The sequence below is a fragment of the Silene latifolia genome, chromosome 7, assembly GCF_048544455.1.
Source record: "Silene latifolia isolate original U9 population chromosome 7, ASM4854445v1, whole genome shotgun sequence".
NCBI lineage: Eukaryota > Viridiplantae > Streptophyta > Magnoliopsida > Caryophyllales > Caryophyllaceae > Silene > Silene latifolia.
Window position 1 is genome coordinate 90,434,478 of NC_133532.1, and position 19,833 is coordinate 90,454,310.

The 19,833-nt window shown below is 33.7% G+C and overlaps 1 long non-coding RNA gene across 1 annotated transcript; it reads left to right on the forward strand.

Moving 5' to 3' along the window:
* Positions 1 to 9,237: 9,237 nt before the first annotated feature.
* On the forward strand, positions 9,238 to 10,712 carry LOC141591174 (uncharacterized). Its single transcript, XR_012520711.1, has 3 exons — positions 9,238 to 9,383; positions 9,856 to 9,988; positions 10,477 to 10,712. It is a non-coding gene; the product is annotated as an uncharacterized LOC141591174 (long non-coding RNA).
* Positions 10,713 to 19,833: the final 9,121 nt, after the last annotated feature.

A 19,833-nucleotide genomic window follows, 5' to 3' on the forward strand; every position in this document is an offset into this window, starting at 1 on the left:
GTTGTTATCTTTTTTTTTAGAGTGAGGGATTGAGCCTTTCTGAAATCCCTGGTAATCTGAAATACTTGAGTCGTTGATTGCATTCTGGTCGAGGGATTATATCTTAGCGTGGTATGTTTGTGAAAAGTGCGTGTTTCTTTATAGCTTAACTAACCTGCTCTTAGTTCATGCGATTGCACATGTGAAAGCTCTATCAGTATTGACAGAGAGAATTCCACAAAGTAGAATAAGTGGTTTCCTTGTGTGTTTTCTAGATATAGTTGAAAGTATAGCATTGAGTTTTAATAATATTTGCATTCTGGTCGACAGATTGTATCTTAGTGTGGTAATCTTCAGACATTAAGCTTAATCTACTTAAGATAGATTTGGATTAGAGACTATTATGTTTCAGAGGGTACTAAGTTCTACTATAATTTTTTTTGACAGTAAGTTCTACTATAATTTATGTCGGAAGTTTGCATTCGAGTGTATTATAATCATGTTTGGAAGAAGTGGTTTCCTTTTATACAAAATGAAAATTGCATAGTTTGAATTGAAGTTCTGAGATTGATGCTCATTGAGCTACTATAGAGTTTAACTACTGAAATTGCAGGAACATCCGTATCTGAATAGACCATGGTACAGCCTGCATCCATGTGGGACGAATGAACTAATGAAACTCCTAGTCAATACTTGTCTATTGAAAACTGAAGACACGCCATAACGTTACTTGATTTCATGGTTCTCTGTCGTAAGCCAGGTTGTTTGTCTTAAAATTCCACTTGAGATAGCAACTCCTCGTCAAATATAGCTTCATGTTGTGCAAAAACATGTTGTAGTAATCAAAATTTGGAATGCTTTTGGGGATCACCTTGTGAATCTTTCATCTCTTCTGATTGTATCTATTAACCGTTAGTTGGAATTTAAGCCCCAATAGATTGAAATTTGCAGCTGGCAGCTCAAGACCTAAATGATAAACTTCAGTAAATATACTCACTGGGAGAATCTGGCCAAAAACAAACAAATCGAAAATTCAGAGAATATTGCAGTAGATTGCAGCAATAGGAAACTCGGCAACTCACATCAGATAAACTTCAGTAAACATACATAAGTGCATTGACATACCTCACACATAATACAAATAAAACTAAAATACCCCAAACACCAAAATACCCTTATTACTACTTCAGATACACAAGGTATTAGTACCGGATACACACGGTACTACTACCGGATACGCAAATCGACTTGTGTATCTGGTAATAATACCGTGTGCACCTGGGCTAGTATTTAGTGTATCCACTTCCACAACCTGCGACACCACCTGACCAATCAGAAGTAAGAGCCATGATTGGATGATTAAAAGAGAAAAACAAAGTAACAAAAAGTTACACAAACACGTATATGAAAATCAGCAAAACAAGCAAAAAGGCACCTAACCAATCCAAGTGTTCATCTGCAAAGAAACACTAAGTAGTCTAAAGTATTACTACACGGCCTAATGACATGCCCAACAACAGCTATATAATCTCAGGGAGTTCAAATTATACAAGAAGCCACAATAATATAGTAAATAAATCCTCTTCTCCCACAAACATGACAGTAATTCAGTAAAATGGAATATAAGTTGGTCATGAAAGTATGTTTACTCCAGCACTTACAAATGAACTCAAGTTTCCAACTTATCACATAATCAACAAAGAAGCAAAGAATAAGCAGTCATACAGTTCGGGATAAAGTGGTAAACAACAAAATATGAGATTAAAACAATAAATACGAACCTTTTCCATCCGGAGTACAAATTAATGATAATTTCAGTTTAAATAACAATGATGACGCAACCACCCAAGTTACCCAAAACTATTGCGCATCAAGCAACAAAATGGAGTACTAAATGTGAATGCTTTAAAAAGAAAACCAAAGAAAAAGGATTAAAACACGAAAAGCATAAATAAGCAGCACCAATCACGCATCTATTGCCCTCAAGTCAACTCCACAAAGTGCCATAGATGCTTTAGAAAAACAAGTGTAATTGATTTGTGAACTGAATTTCTTCATTATAAAGTTATTATTATGGTGGGCTGGTAGAGTGGTAGCAATCAATTTCCGTAATACAGTGATACTGTTTTCAAAAATTATCGCATATTATGGTCCACTCCATTAACTCATTACTCGGAGCTGTCACATGTTCACATGAAACCAGCATTAGCTTGCTTCGCAATATCTGTGACTCGACTTCTACAACCAATTCCCTCACATGAATAATGCAACAAGGCTATAATGTCACACACTAAAAAATAACATCCTACCAACATTGAGCGACAAGATCACAAAGAGCTACAATAGACCATATCAGCTTCATTTTATAGCACAACGATCAAGATCAAACCGTGAAAACCAGTTACCAAACAAGGCTTGAACCAAATTCAGAGGAATGAAAGGAGCTAAAGAGAGCTGCCACTCTCAAAGCAGGAAAAATATACATTTATTGATTAAATTTCGATTTTTCTTTTTTTCACAGTTACCCCTTATTGCATTATTCATTTCCCAAATAAAATCAATCTAGACTGACAAAATTAATGGCTCCATCAGATTGACATTGGATAAGATGATCCACATAACCCTCATACTCATCATCATAATCATATCCGTAGTTAGCATTATCATTGTTCTGATCATATTAAGTTGCGAAACAACATACGAGGTAACATAAGAAATTCAATAATAAGTTGAGAAGTAAAAACATACTGAGCTAACATGAGCGCCACTCTACGACCACCACTAACACCAACTTCTATATTATGAGTCATATCCAAAACTCGGACATGACTCGGCTGCAAGTGTCGTAGCCAATTGAAACTTCGTGAGTTGGAGACTTGAACCGCATGGGTGACCTTCATTGCATTTGTTGTAGCACTTTGGTGACCTTGAACCCAATCTTGTTTTCGGCTCGTATAGTCCCTCTACACATTTCACTTAGAGTTCACTTAGATTAATTATCTTAGATACACTTCATTAATACCCCATATACACAAAACGATTTGTGTATCCTAAGATTAATTAAATGTATCTAGGATAATCATTCGTGTACCCACCACCCAACGATATATACTAATGCCCACCATGGCTCATCACCAAATACAACCACGGCTCACCACCATCGCCCACACTCACTGCCACCACCGCATCACCACCACTGCAAACCCCTGGACTAACACCACACCCAACCCCCATATATGGCCAACCGTCACACACACATACCACTACTCTCCGTCGCCCAATTACTGCACCATCGCAAATCCCCATCCTACGACCACAACCACAACCACTCACCCACATAGTCACCAGAAAATACCACGTAGCACCGCGGCTTGACCTCGCCAAACCCACAATCTACCATCAGCACAACCCTTCTTTGCCTTACCACCTTAATAAGATTTACTTTTTTTTGTAAAAAAAATTCGAATTTTAATCATAGATCTAAGAAAAATGAAGGAGATTTTTGAACAACTAACCGCACTAACCGAAAAGGCGAATTTTTTGGCCGGGGATGAGATTGTCAGTGGCAGTGGTGGTAGGCGTGGGCCAGCGATGGTGTTGGCGGTAAGGAGAGAGAAGTAATGTAGGTAAGTCAGATTTCTACAAGTTTATAGGATGTCAGTTGGACCGACGCCGGCGATCCGTCACTCCGGGTGCGTGAGACGACCAAGTGTTTGTTGGGGTTGTTTGCACGAGAAGGATGACAGGGATTTTCTTGGACTTTAGAGTTAGTGGGGTTTGTTCAGCCGTTTGCTATTCCCTTAATCGCTTATCTAAACTTATGATCTGACGGCTCCTAATAAGTTCGTACAGTTCGCACCGAACTTTAGGTTCGCACAGGATCCTATTTCTATATATATATATATATATATATATATATATATATATATATATATATATATATATATATATATATATATATATATATATATATATATATAATTAGGATCACATGAGTCCACCCTATGTTTTTGAGTCTCGTGAATCCACTTATGTATCACACGCTCTACACAAAAATATCACGATTTTTTTTATGAATAATTTTTTTTTTATGAATACATTTTTTTTTAAAGTCTAACCAGTGATATTGTTTAGTATAACCTGTGATATTGTATCTGAGTCTATAAGTTCAGTAAAAGAGTATCACAAGTTATACAAAACAATATCACACCTTACAATAAACAATATCACTGGTTGTACTAAACAATATCACGGGTTATACTATACAATATCACACCACTGAACCTAACTCCGCCTTGCACTCCGCCTTTCACCATCTTCATTATCAGTCATCTTGTCCACCATTGTAATCCGCCATTATTTGTGTCAGCCTTAATATAGTTCAGGCATTAATTAAATTTGAAATTCTATAGCAACGCATGCCTTACCATAATAACACACGGATTAACAAAGGGAATTCACAAAGTTTCATACTTGAAATCATTCGACCAAATTGGGTAAATTAAAACCCACCTCTAGAAATACAAAGAGAAACGAATAAAATTATTGTCGAAAGTTACGCATCTTAAAAGAAAACACTTAAAAAGAACTTCAATAAGGTTGCATACCTAAAATTATTCCAGCAGTTCTGTATACATTGTGGGAAGTGGATCCTGTAAAACAATTTATTTGAGGTTATAATAAAACAATTTTTAAAGTAATTAACAAGATGAGAAGTAATTAGCTCATACAAACACACGTTACGACAATGCATCAAAACCTAAAAAAAATACTGCTCTGACATAGATCAACTGACTGGGAGGACCGAGGACTTCGAGTTCTTATTCATAAAGTAATATACTATGCAGAACATTTTTACTTTCCTTGAGTCAGTTGAGTAGTTGAGTCAACAGTTAGTTTTTTCGGAAGGAAGATGGCAGTGGGATGATCACAGTATGCTTGGCAACGTTAATGTTGTCATATCATCAAATGCAGTGAGTTCAAACTATTGGAGTATGAATCATTATCCGTTGATTTTCTTATTCAATTGGGATTTCAATTTGATTTTCTTCCGTTGCATCGATTTTATTATTGTTATTGTTGTTGTTGATTAGATTAGGTTAAGAGTTAGTGGTGGAATCTCTCATTGATTAAAATCAATGATTAATGTCTTGTGGAAGTAATGTCGATTGATTAAAATCAATGGTGGAAAATCTTCTATGTGTTCAAGTTCGGTTCCTTAATGAAGACTCAAAGCTTAGTTCGGTTCTTGTTTATGAACACTAGTGATATTCTTGTGTACAACGTATGATACATAAGTGGACTCATGGGACTCAAAAATATAGGTGAACTCACCGGATCTTGCCTATATATATAGAAATAGGATCATATGAGTTGATCATTTTTGGTGAGTTTCCCCTCTAAATCTAGACCATTGATCCCATCTAAGATGGAGGGCGAGATTAAATCTTACTTAACCTATATATATATATATATATATATATATATATATATATATATATATATATATATATATATATATATATATATATATATATATAAATATATATATCACTTTTCTCTCAACCTCCCTCACTATTAGAAAAATCACTCTCTCTCTTCTCCTTCTCTCCCTAAAAGACAGAACAAAAAAAAATAGAACAACCACATCCTCGTTCAAATTTGTCAAATTGAAGCTGCTTCATCAAATTCGTTCAAGTTTCAGGCTTAATCATCATCATCTCGTTCAAATTTGTCATCAATTAAGGAGATTTTGTTGTCTATTCCGCTTCATCTTCGTATTTCTCTTCAATTTCACTATAGGTAAGGTACTAATTTTGTTTTCTAGATCTGATTTGTGCGTTTTCATTATCGTTCTTATCTAAATATCCGTTTCATTTTCGTTGATTCGTTGTATGTCCGTCTATACTTATATTTTGTTGTTAAAGTACTTATTTCCTCATTTTTTTTCCAATAATTTACTGGGTTTTGAGTTTGATATGAGAATTCTAAATGATCCTGTACATTTTCATGTTGTTTGTAAGGTGTTTGATAAGCTTTTTTTTTTATTCAATTGTGTTATTTTGTATCTTTGATAATTTCTAGGTTTTTTGATTTAGATGTGTTACCGTTATTGTATTACTTTACCGAGTTATTGTATTATTCAAATTCAAATCCAGTTATTGTATTTTGTGGTTACTTTTTGTTTGCTGTATTAATTTGTGTATAGTTATTGTATTACTTTGATCGAGTTATTGTATTATTCAAACTCAGTTATTGTATTCTGTAGTCATTTCTTGTTTATTGTGTTATGTTGTTAGTAATAGTTATTGTATTGCTTTAGTCGAGTTATTGTATTATTCAAACTTAGTTATTATATTGTTTTAATTTAGTTATTTCAAATTACAGTTGATGTAAGATGACGTCTTTTTTTTTTACATTATTGTGTCGTTGGCGGATTATATGGCGAGATTGCAATCGTGGATAATGTTTTTTTCTCTAATATTTATCTATATGTAAGTTTGATTTTGATTTTGATTTTAGTTTTTGTTAATTTGTTCAAGCTAACTCTTAATTGTGTAAATTTTAAAAATTAATTAAATACTCGACCATCATGATTGAAATACTTGAATATTAACGTTAAAATACTTGAATATGAACATTAAAATACTTGAGTATGAGGATTGAAAATTGAAATACTTGAATATGAGTATTAAAATAACCAGATATTATTTCACAGTAGGTATTCTAGTTTTTTGGGTACATTATTATTTATTTTAGATAGCCGGTTATTGTATTGTGTTAGTTCAGTTATTTGAATGCATTTGTTGGATTATTGTATTTCATTTGCTTAGTTATTCCATTCTGACAAACTGTGCTTTTATTTCTCTAGACTATCCAGTTATTTTATAGTGTTTTTATGGTTATTTCAATACTTATAGGTGGTTATTGTATTTCAATTGCATAGTTATTTTCAACTTACCCGTTTTTTTTGTTTTTATTTCTTTTAGTGAGCTTTCGATTTCTTCTGGTTCAGCCCTCATCAATAGACAAGACATGATTTTCGTCAGGAAGAAATATTGGCGGAAGAATGGTGAAAACACGGGCAAACATGGTTCTCGTCGGGAAGAAATACTTATAGACGTAGCATTGGAAATACATATATGTAATGTTACGGATGTTACTATTGTTAGATGTATTGTTTAGGATGCTTAGATGTAATGATGAAGATGCATAGATTGTTAGAGATATTTAAATGTAATGTGATGGAGACAAAATAGTTATGTAATGAATGTAAGTTGTTGTTTTTTAACGTTGTTATAACGAAATGACCACTTATTTAGTTAAAAAAGATGAGAACATACAAATGATGGAAAGTTGACTACATTTGAGTTAGTGTTGTCTTAAAAAACGATCCATTTTTTTTAATCAAAAGCCATGTCGATTTCAAAATTTCTTCTATTAGAAGAGTATTGGCACCAATCGTCATACACAATATACATTTGGTATATATCTATTAGCGAGCTCTTTCATAAAAAAAATTGCACTCGTTAACAAAGTTTTCGAGATCTTTTTCAAAATTACAAAAATTACGAGATAGAAATTAACCAATCTCAATTATTGATTGAATGAAAAAGACTAGTATTCAATTAAACATGATGAAACGAAACAGAAGATAGAAATTTGAATATATTTGAGTTTCATCTCAATACAATAACACGATTTACTCATTACAATAACCGAGTTTCTACATTACAATAACTACAAATACCAGAACTTTACATGACAATAACTGAGTTTCTACATTAGAATAACTACAAATACAAGAGTTTTCACATTACAATAATTGAGTTTCTACATTACAATAACTGAGTTATTCAATTAAACAAGATGAAAACTAACAAAAAATGATCAAGTATATACATCAATTTTTCCATCGAACGTCAATTATCCGCGTTTATCTTGATTAAACCTGCAAATTACCAAAAGACAAACTATCACTTAACAGTACACCCAAGAAATAACTACAAGATAAAATAACTAAGTTTTAATAATACAATAACTGGGTTAAAGTAATATAATAATCGAGATGTAATATTACAACAACAACAACAACAACAACAACAACAACAACAACAACAACAACAACAACAACAACAACAACAACAACAACAACAACAACAACAACATTTTATAAGAACATTATATAGAATAACTCGGTCAATATATTACAATAACTGGATTGTAAAATAACTATAGCTGACTTTAAACAACTAACGAGTGAATAACTAAATCACATATAGAATAACTAACTTTATTCATTACAATAATCGAGTTTCTACATTACAATAACTACAAATACCTGAGTTTCTATATTTACAATAACTGAGTTTATACATTACAATAACTGAGTTCATACATTACAATAACAGAGTTTCTGCATTTGAATAACTATTAAATAACCACGTTTCTTCTTTACAATAACTGAGATTCTTCATTCAACTAGACATTTTAACAAACAGTTGGTGTGCTAATCTAGATTACCAACAATTTTTCAGGTTTACGATAAATCATCAATCAAATGCCAACGGTATGATAAACAAGCATACTAACGGAGTAGCAATTGAAATAACTCGCAAAATAACATATATTGACTAATATAATCTACGCTTACCTTTGTTTTGTCGATTCGCGCTGAGGTTTCTGCAAATTTTGGGGAAAAATTGACTATTGATGCGTGTATCAATCAAATTGAACAAAGATAATGAATTAATTTTGTATTTTCGATTTGAATTACTTCAGTTTTTATGAAGAATTCGATGAAATTGGCGATGAATTTGCAATATTTCGATTGATTTTCATGTTTTTTGTTTGATGTGAAAACAAAGAAATTAGGTTTAGAGAAAAGGGGGGTAGTCAGATTAGAGAGAGAAGCGTTTTTTGTTTTTGTTACGTGTAATTGTGAGGAATTGATTTTGTTAGATCAATTGTATATATATGCGGGGGTAACTCACGAAAAGTGGCAAACTCACCGGATCCTGCCTAATATATAAGTAGGATCATATGAGTTGGGTCATTGTTGGTGAGTTACCCCTCTAAATCTGGACCATTGATCTAATATAAGATGGATGGCTGAGATTTAGTCTTATTCAACCCATATATAAACTCTCTCTCTCTCTCCTCTCTCTCTCTCTCTCTCTCTCTCTCTCTCTCTCTCTCTCTCTCTCTCTCTCTCTCTCTCCTTCTACCTCTAAAATACCAGAAAACGTAAGATGGGTGGCTGTACATTCTCCAAAGCTCGATCTTCATCATTCTCGATCCAATTCGTCAGCAATTAATGAGATATCATCCTTTTCATTACGTTTCAATTAATTTCTCATCAAAATCCGTCGCAATCGTTTCCTCTCATGATTAAACTTTTTCAGGTAAACCTAAATTTCACTTTTCTAACTTTTTAATTCTTTTTTTTTCATGCTCTTTTTGCTGATTTTGAGTTTTGATTTCCGTAGTTTATTCACTTTTCTACATGATTAGTGCATTTTCATGTTGTTGTTGAAAGTGTTTTGAGTAATTTTGTTGCTTCATTGGCACATGTTATTTTCATATCTTTGTTTACAAGCTTAAAATTGAAATACTTGATTATGAATATTTAAATACTTGAATATGAATATTGAAATACTTGAATATGAGTATTGAAATAACAACATATTATTTTAGAGGAACTATTCTCGTTTTTTGGCACATTATTATTTCTCTGAAATAATCAATTATTGTATTGTGTTGTTTCAATTATTTCAATGCAATAATTGGATTATTGTATTTCATTTTGCATAGAAGAACGATGACATCGTTCAAACTTGTCAAATTCGGTTTTCATCAAATTCGTTCAAATTGCAGGCTACAAACTCTATCTTCATATTCAATATTCGTCATCCTCGTTCAAATTTGTCACCAATTAGGGAGATTTCGTCATATTGATTTTGTTGTCTCTTTCGCTTCACCTTTGTATTTCTCTTCAAGTTCACTATAGGTAAGTACTAATTTTGTTTTTTCTAGATCTGATTTGTGCGTTTTCATTATCGTTCTTATCTAATATCCGTTTTATTTTCGTTGATTCGTTACTTTTGTTTGATGTGTTCGATTATCAACAGTTATTGTATTATTTTGACATCGGTCAATGTATTATTCAAACTCAGTTATTGTATTTTGCACTTACTTTTTTTTGTTGGGTGTTAGTCTATTAACAACAATTATTGTATTGTTTTAACCGAGTTATTGTATTATTAAAACTTAGTTATTGTATTGTTTTAACTTAGTTATTTCAAACTAGAGTTGTTGTAAGATAGCATCTTCTTATATAATCTGTTTAAGTTGGTTATAGTAATATTACATCTCAATTATTTTATTGTTTTAACTTAGTTATTTAAATTTGGAATTATTGTTGTGGTTTTATATAATCTGCTTATAGTTGCATAGTTGTTTATAACTTACCCCCCTTTTTGTTTTGATTTCTTTCAGTGAGCTTTTGTTGTCTGCTGGTTCAGCCTTCATTAATAGGCAAGACATGGTTCTCGTCGAGAAGAAATAGGAGTGGAAGAAACGTGAAAATAACGGCAAGACACAGTTCTCGTTGGAAGAAATACTTTTAGATGTTGGAATGGAGATAAATATATGTAATATTTGTGATATTACTATTGTTAGATGTAATTAAGATGATGCTAAGATATAATTTGTTGGAGATGTTTAAATGTAATGTGTTGGAAACAAAATAGTTATATAATGAAAGTGGTTTTTTTTAACCTTGTTATATATATATATATATATATATATATATATATATATATATATATATATATATATATTATTTCATTTTTCAGATTTTGCTATTGCATTAACCAATCTCAATTATTGATTGAATGAAATGACTAGTTATGCAATTAAACAAGATAAACAAACACAAGATAGAAATTTGGGTATATTTGAATTTCATCTCAATACAATAACGCGATTTACTCATTACAATAACTGACTTTCTACATTACAATAACTACAAATACCAGATTTTTTACATTACAGGAACTGAGTTTCTAAATTACAATAAATGAGTTTCTACATTGGAATAACTACGAATACCACAGTTTCTACATTAGAATAACTGAGTTTTCTACATTACAATAAATACAAATAACAGAATTTATACATTACAGAGTTTATACATTACAATAAACTCAGTTTTCTACATTACAATAACTATAAATACCAGAAAAGATTATTCTCAGTAAACAACTAAGTTAACTATAAAATAACTACATTTCTTCATTAAATTGACCAAGTATAGACATCAATTTTTCCATTGAATGTCAATTATCCGCATCTATCGTGATTCTACCTGCAAATCACCAAAAAAGAGACTATAACTTACCAGAACACTCATGAAACAACTACAAAATACAATACATGAGTTTTGATAATACAATAACTCGGTTAAAGTAATACAATAATCGAGATGTAATGTTACGACAACTAACGAGTGAACATGAAATTTGAACATATTTGAGTTTCATCTCAATACAATAACACGATTTATTCATTACAATAACTGAGTTTCTACATTACAATAACTACAAATACCAGAGATTCTCCATTACAAAAACCGAGTTTGTACATTACAATAACCGAGTTTCTACAATACAATAATTACAAATATCAGAGTTTTTACATTACAATAACCGAGTTTCTACATTACAATAACTGAGTTTCTGAATATGAATAACTATTAAATAACCACGTTTCTTCATTACAATAACTGAGTTTCTAAATTCAACAAGACATTTTAACAAACAGTTGGTGTGCTAATCTAGATTACAAACAATTTGTAATAATACGGTTTTACGAGTCTTTGGGTACTCTATCGAGTGGGGCTTACTCTGTCGAGTAAGTATGTTTTTATGCGAAACAGTAGTCTGTCTGATGGGTACTCGATCGAGTATGTATGACACTCGATCGAGTAAGAGGCACTCGATCGAGTAAGTAAGTTACTTTTACGGGTTGTTTTAGTCGGGTTTTGTTAGTAACGCCTGATTGATATATTAAGCTTTCCGTCACTTTGTTCATCATTTGTACTTTTTATAAAAACCTTTCAAAAGAGAAAAGAAGTTACGTTGTCTACATCGTCGAGTTACCATCAAATCTCAAGGGCTAAGGTTGTCGGATCTTCACGTTCTTTACACCGTTGAGTTCGTCGTGTCGAGGGTAAGATCCTTGTATAGTTTTTATGTTGTTTCTTTGAGTTTGGTTAAAACCCTAATTGGGTAAATTAGGGGTTTTATAATTATATTGTTGTAGTAGTGATTGTATGAATATGTGTATAGGAGGAGGGTTCATAGAAGAAAGATTTTGAGACAGCTCCTAGATCGTCTGAATAGTGATTGCATTCCAGGTAGGATTTCCCTACTCAGTATTAGTTACATGATGTGTGTGGTGATTGTGCTGTAGATAGTAATTGTTGATTGTTTTAGACGGTTGTGATATTGTATTGTTGATTGTTTCAGACGGTGGTGATATTGTATTGTTGAATGTTTCAGACGGTTGTTGAGGTTGTGTTGTGATTACTGTTTAACTGTCTGTGATCTTCGGGGTGCGTCCCTGGCTGAGTGGAGTCACTTGCGGGAGTGGCTTCACGCCCTTGATTTGCCTTCTGTGGAACCCGCCACAGAAGGGATGTGCACATTAAGGAACATGGGTTTATCGCTCGGATGAGATGAGCGGGGCTTAGGTGGGAACGGCTGCGGTCCCCCACTGGCAGTGTGGAGTATCTGTTGCGATGGATACTCTGGCAGGACTACACACTTTAGTGTGTAGTCAGTGGGGTGGAGATTGATGATGGAGACTGGGGATTGATGTGTTGTTTGAGCTGTTTGGCATTTGTTTCGTAGTGGTTTGTATTGTATAATTAGTACTGACCCCGTTTAAATGTTTTAAAAACTGTGGTGATCCATTCGGGGATGGTGAGCAGTTATTGAGCAGGTATGATATGACGCGTATGGGATAGCTGGGATGAGTCATCACGTGGCAGTTAGAAGTCTTCCGCTGTGTCAGACGATGTTTTATAGTTTTGATAGTTTTATCAATAGACCGTCTGAGAACCTTATTTTTCAGTTTATCGGTTTTGGTTTTGAACATGTAATCGTTTAACTATATTTACCTTGAAAGTACATTTCGTTATTGTCTTATGATATTCCTTGTCTCGGGTAACCGAGATGGTAGCACTTCCATGCCTTAAGTGGTCCTGGTAAGGCACTTGGAGTATGGGGGTGTTACAAAGTGGTATCAGAGCGACGATCCTGAAACCTGTAACCAATGAATCTAATGAACCTAGGGAGTCTAATTAAAATGAACCCGGGGTAGAAGTTGTAGGAGCTATGCAAAGACTTGGGAGACGTCCTAAAGTCGCGGACTCGCCCTACAATTTTGAACCGGTCACCATGGGATATGAGTCGGGATATGAGTCGGGATCGGTATGTGTTTATCTTGTGAATTGTGTATCTTTGTAGAAAAGTGTGGTATAAATTGGTGGATGTATGTAGGTGGAGAATGGGGAATGTGTAGAGAAAGATGATAATGAGGTGATGTTATACATTATTGATTGAAAGCATGATAGTTGTTTTACAATATGGCATTATAGAAATACGGAAAGAAAATTTGTTTGATTTGAGTTATACATAGAGTTATGTATACATATATGTTGTTGGTAGTGTTGTACGAGTTTATATAGCTGAAAGTTTGAGTAAGAGCATGAATAATTGGTGGAAAAAGATGATAATTGTTGCATGATAATATGATTTTTGATAAAGCATGTTGTATGATGGAAGAGATTTTATAATTTTATTATGCTAGTAACATGTGAATAGGAGACTTGATGTTATATATTTGTGATTTTGTTTACGTAAAGTTATAGAATAAAAACATGTAGGTAATACATGCTTGGTAAATTGAATGATGCATGTGCATAATGGATGTTGTTGCTTGGCTTTTGAAGATAGTAACATGTGGTTAGGGATACTGGTTTTATGAGCATCGAGTTGTTTTTGTTTACCTTGTTGTCGTTTAAGTTGTTTGGAAGTAAAATCAAGTAGTTGTGTCTTCGATTATAGAGAGGTTGTCTTTAAACTGTTATAACTTGAGATGCATAAATTATTTTAATGTGATTCCAATTGGAGGTGATAGCTTGTTCTTTTACGATTCTAACGATAGGTCACACGCCCAAAACGACCAAGAAACGAGTGAGTTATGACCATTTTACGAAAACTGAACAGTGCTGAGAAATGCGTAGGGTACTCGATCGAGTGGCCCTCACTCGATCGAGTGCACCTTGGTACTCGATCGAGTACCCCTTACTCGATTGAGTACCCCTTACTCGATAGAGTAGCCCTGGTAATTTGTTATACGTGTCTCTGACTTTCACCTACTCGATCGAGTAAGTCATTTACTCGATCGAGTAGCCTGTACTCGATCTAGTGACCCCTGTTTTGGGTCATATGCTTATCTTTTGACTTCGTTGCATATTATGTTTAATTCAAAGGTATTATTTTGCTTCTTTATGCATTGTTTTACATGTATATTTGTCTTGATGCGTAAGTTACCCAATCTTATGGTGTAGTGAGTGGCACCTGTAGTGAGTATGAATTCGGTGGGAGGACATGAGTTATGTGTGGTTGTGATGGATAGTGGAAAAAGCAAAGAAGGATTGGTAAGGCTTATTAAGGCATGGCGCATGTTTTGTGAGAAGATATGAGTGATATGATTTTGTGTTGAGTAATGTAAAAGTAAGTAAATACGGGCAAGGGATGATGTGAGTCTAAGGTACGTGAGAATGAATAGATTGAAAGGAAGAATGTGGATAGTAGAAACTTGAAATGTGTAAAGAATTATGGAGGGAGATGGTTAGGAATTGTGTTGGTTAAGAATATATGTAATGAAAGGTCGTTTTAGAGGGATTGAGAAGAGTGGTATATAGTGAACTTAATGGAGACATGTCGCGACGTGGACTTGCAGATAGTGATTGAGTTTGGGAAATTGTGTTATCAAGAGGTGAAACTAACGTGTGATTTCCTTGGGCAATTAACGGTATAAAATGAATTTTGATTTCTAGAGATGTAAAAAGGGAGATGCAATTGTTTGAACAAGTAAATGTTGATTCTATGGATGGATTGGTGGTAAGGGTGAGTGATAGCATAATAAGAGAATATTTATGGTAAAAAAAAAGTTAGATGACATCGATATGAAATAATGAGATGTGAGTTTTGGAGCAATGAGAAGGTAACCGGAGCATTCAAGAGTTAGGTAAGAGGTAATAAGGAGTTGAATGGTTAATTGCTTTTGTCGAGTATAAAAAGAAAAGAATAAGGGGAGTAAAACTAAGAAAATGTTCACCGGAGTTATGTGATATAAATGTAAGGAATCGTCGAGATGTATGATACTATCATGAGGGTTTGAGTTAATGGTTATATAGGAGTTTCAGAACAACATGATTAGTCAGGAGTTTCGAGGAATTAAGTAAAGTAAAAGTTGGGTAGAGAATTTGCACGATATGAGATCTTGGTGGTGAGTCGGGTGACGATACAATTAAGGATGGAATTGGAAATAGTGTTGAGATGATTTTTGTTGATGTATTTGATGTTCGTTATTTGGGATTATAACCAAAGATAGGAAAGAAACTGTGATGTTTTAATGTACGAACGGTGGTAGTGTGGAGGTGTTGTCACTAGTGGTTAAGGGTGATGATAAATAGGAAAGATGGCAATTTTAAAGAGGTTGATTTTGTAGAGACCGAATTGATATGTATGGTTATGAGGAAGTATAAGACGTAGTCTTAGGAGGCGGTTACTCGTAATGAGGGTTAGCTGTATGGTTATGTATGGCAGAAAGTGCTGGTTATGCGAATGGGAGAATGTGTTATGAGGGGCATACGAGTTAAGCTCGGGTGAGAGGTAACCTTTGTCAAGTGGTAACTTACGTGATCAAGATTGACTAGTTGGATGTGATTACGGATCTATGATGTGTATGAATGTTTGTGTGAGGTTTTGACCTCGCAAGAAGTGGTATTGTGTGATAATTATAAAGTTGTTGTCTGAATTTTCTATATGTTGAGTACGGTAACCTGATTGAATGAAAAAAAATGGTAATAGTTTGATTGATCTGGCATAGTTAGTTATAATTGTATGTGTATTTATAATACACGTGTATTCCGTGAAATGGTAGGGATGATGATCATGAGGTGCTTATCCGTTTATTCATATAATATGTTGCGTTGTGATTTAGTAAAGTAGATTTGAGTAAGTTTTCTTGTCCGAGAAGTTATTTCTGAGTCAGTGTTTATGGGATTGTGTATGTTGCGATGTCTATCGGTGTGGTTGTGGTGCCGTGGTGATCCGGGCACGGTACATAGTGTTGTGATGCGGGTATTTTCGCACTGCGGTGTGGCTGTTGGTGACGGTGTTGCGATGCCGTCACCGGTTGTGGTGGAGTAGGCGGGATGATTATGATTCGAGTTTCGAAAGTACATACCAGTTATATAAATTGTTGTTTTGTTTGATGTTGCTTCCCGTGAGTTTCAGTTTGTACAGATAGACAGTTGTTTTGTTTATTGATGTTTCTTACCAGTTAAGTTTTGGAATGAGGGTAGAGTTGTTGGAAATCTATATCTCATTACTTAACATATTCATATATGTTATAAATTAATTTAGTCATAAAATTAATTACAAATCTTATGCATGCAAACTAAAATAGATAAGTGAAGAAATCGTTTTCTCACCATATGAATTTCGGTCAAATGGGCACCAACAAGATCTCCTTCTTGTTAGTTCTTGAGCTTTCCAATAATGGATGAACATTCATGACTTCAAAATAGAAGCCCTCCAATTAGTAGCACCCAAGACTATCCCTTAATCCCACAAACTAATATGTACTAGATATTTGTAATGTGGTTTACCTTAAAATTTATTACTAAAACTCATATACTACTACTAGTATTATTAGTAATTGATTCATACAAATTAGATTCATCAAACTTGATTTTATGATGAACAAGAGAGAGAAGGTTTTATGTTTTTATTTTAACATAAAAGAATGAGTAAAAATTGAGAGAAAACTCTCTAACATCACTTGACAAAACCTATGGGGTGGGTGTATTAAGGACCCTATTCTTTTTGCTTTTTGTCTTCACAAGACAAACAAGTGTAAGGCTTTGTCCATAGTCATGTCACTATCAAGTGTCATAGACAAATGAATAAGACAAATGGAAAAGGACAAAACTTCTAATCATGCCCACCTAATTTCGGTTTATATGTAGTAATATGGAGTCCATTTTATTTTTGTCAATTGTACAATTGTATGTCATGTGACATGTGACATGTCTTATGTCATGTTTTAATTTAAAATGCATATTTAACTAATTAAATATCATTTACAAATTAAATAAATCATATTTAACAAATTGACTAGTAATTTAAAATTACTTTCTCATAAAATGGTCATTTAATTACTAGTTAGTATAATTCACAACATCTTGTAATTATAACTAACTTATCATTCTCATCTCGCGTGTTTCGCAAACACCGATTAATTTTAGTAATATAACTTCTTAAATTACTAAATAAAATCTCATTTAATCACATTATAATAAGATGTCATTTTTCTCTCTTATAATAATTTGTTCAATTTTAAGGAATTAATTAATCTGTATCGGCATATAATTAATTAACCTTTTCAATTAAGGGAATCGTCCTTTAGGTGTGACCTCAAGGGATCAACTAATCACCACCGTCGCACGACAGTAATGTCAAACTCTAGCCAGCCAATCATTACCGATATGTGTGGACCAGTTGACTATATATGTAATGTATCATCCCTTTCGTATTCTTGGTATGAGATTTAATAATGATATTTAAATCATGTGATCGCACTATTGTTGAGGACACATTTCCCAACAATCTCCCACTTGTCCTCGACAAGTGTGCGTCACCAATTCTCTTGTCCTATTACTATCTCCCACTCAATGCAAGGTGTCTTTCGGGTCGTACTTGCAAGTGATCATATCGAGAGTGGTTTCCTCGATCTGGAGAATAACTGATTGACCGGAATTTATCCACCATGGGTACCTTCCGAGCGTGGCCTCGCATTTCTAGTTCATTACTCCTCGAGTGGCCCTGAGATATTGTTTTAACCCTGACAAAGGGGTGGACAATTCCTATCGCACTTATTCCCTTCGACTAGCCACAGCCATCATAACCCAAAATATGCCCATTTGACCCCATTTACGAAGGTCGTAGTAACACAAATCAAAGTTAATCTGAAACTGTGCCATCTTAGGCGAACAGTCTTTAGTCAAAAGAATCGACTCATTAGAATACTATAGTAGCTCTCGCCACGACCAGGCTTTATAAATTTGCCAGAACTCTATAAGCGGTCACTGCCCGACAAAGTGTTCCTAACAGTCTGCCTATGTGATCGACTAGTCATCTCACATGACTCTATGGCACTTGAACTTGCCATCAATCCCATCACACTCTAGTCACTTCGAGACGTCACCTCATACAAGTGGCTATGGGCGAATACCATGTTAATCCGGGTTCACTTTAACGGGGTTCAATATTGTCTCTACAACCCGTTTGGATGTAACAAAGTATAAGAAAAGAGTTTTTTAAAGTAAAAACTCGAACGACAAATGCGATTATCACATATGAATAGTTAATGCCTGATTACTATTTCATATTATATAATCTAATTTGATCTTGAATGTAGTTGTTCATCTCAATTTAATTGAAATGACATGACTCATCATGTTAAGCCTATGAGAAGGCTTTGGTTAGTAGGTTTTATCAACTTCTTGTACCTTACTGAACCTTACTACATACTTTTTTTTCCTTTGTAATGTATACATTTGCATCACAAAACTTTCTGAGTACGTGTCGAGATTCAATCAAGACATAGCCCTCTAGCCTAAGAATAGCTCCCACTGTTTTCACAGTGTGCGGGACCCATCCTCTTGCACATCTCATGATTGCAAGTGTACTCAATTTCCGTTATAAATATCTCTCATTGTTCTTTATTGCCTAGAACGATTCTAGAAAATCTATTTCTTAAGTAACATAGCCACAATGGTATCTTAACCATCCTAATGTGTTTTGATTATGGTTTTGTCGGAAACCATGCGCAATCTCAATTGTCAATTGTCATTTGTGTAACACCCTTACACAAAAATTGCATCATAAACACTTTGTTTTACTTCCTTAATGCTTCTGCAAGCACTTAAGGGTAATCTTTATGGCTTACTTGGTAAAGATTACTTAAATTCGATTTTAAAACAATTCATCATACTCAAAGCATATGAAGTGTTATACATCATTACTTATTTAATTGATCCGGCAGCGGAGACAGATGGAATCAATCAAATATGTTCAACTTGGTTGAACTAGTCATGAATCTTATCAACACATAAGACTTCTTATTTGACGCTAATATCATGTGGATTTATTTCCATAAATCTGGATATTAAAGATGTATTATAATACTCCATAAGTCTTAAATCATTCGCAATGATCAATATGTCATCCACATATAAGACTAATTAAAAATTTCCGTAACTGCCACTAAACTCCATGTATAAACACAACTTCTCGACTTATCGATAAAAGTTTTATAACATGATCAAAACATTGATTCCAACTCATTGATGTCCTACTTAAGACCCTCTCTTAAGTTTCACATTATCTTAGGATTGCAAGAATCTACAAAACTTAAGACATGTATTGAATACATTCCTTCTAATTGAAGAAGTGGGTTTTAGATTCACTCGCAATGTATTTCATAATAATG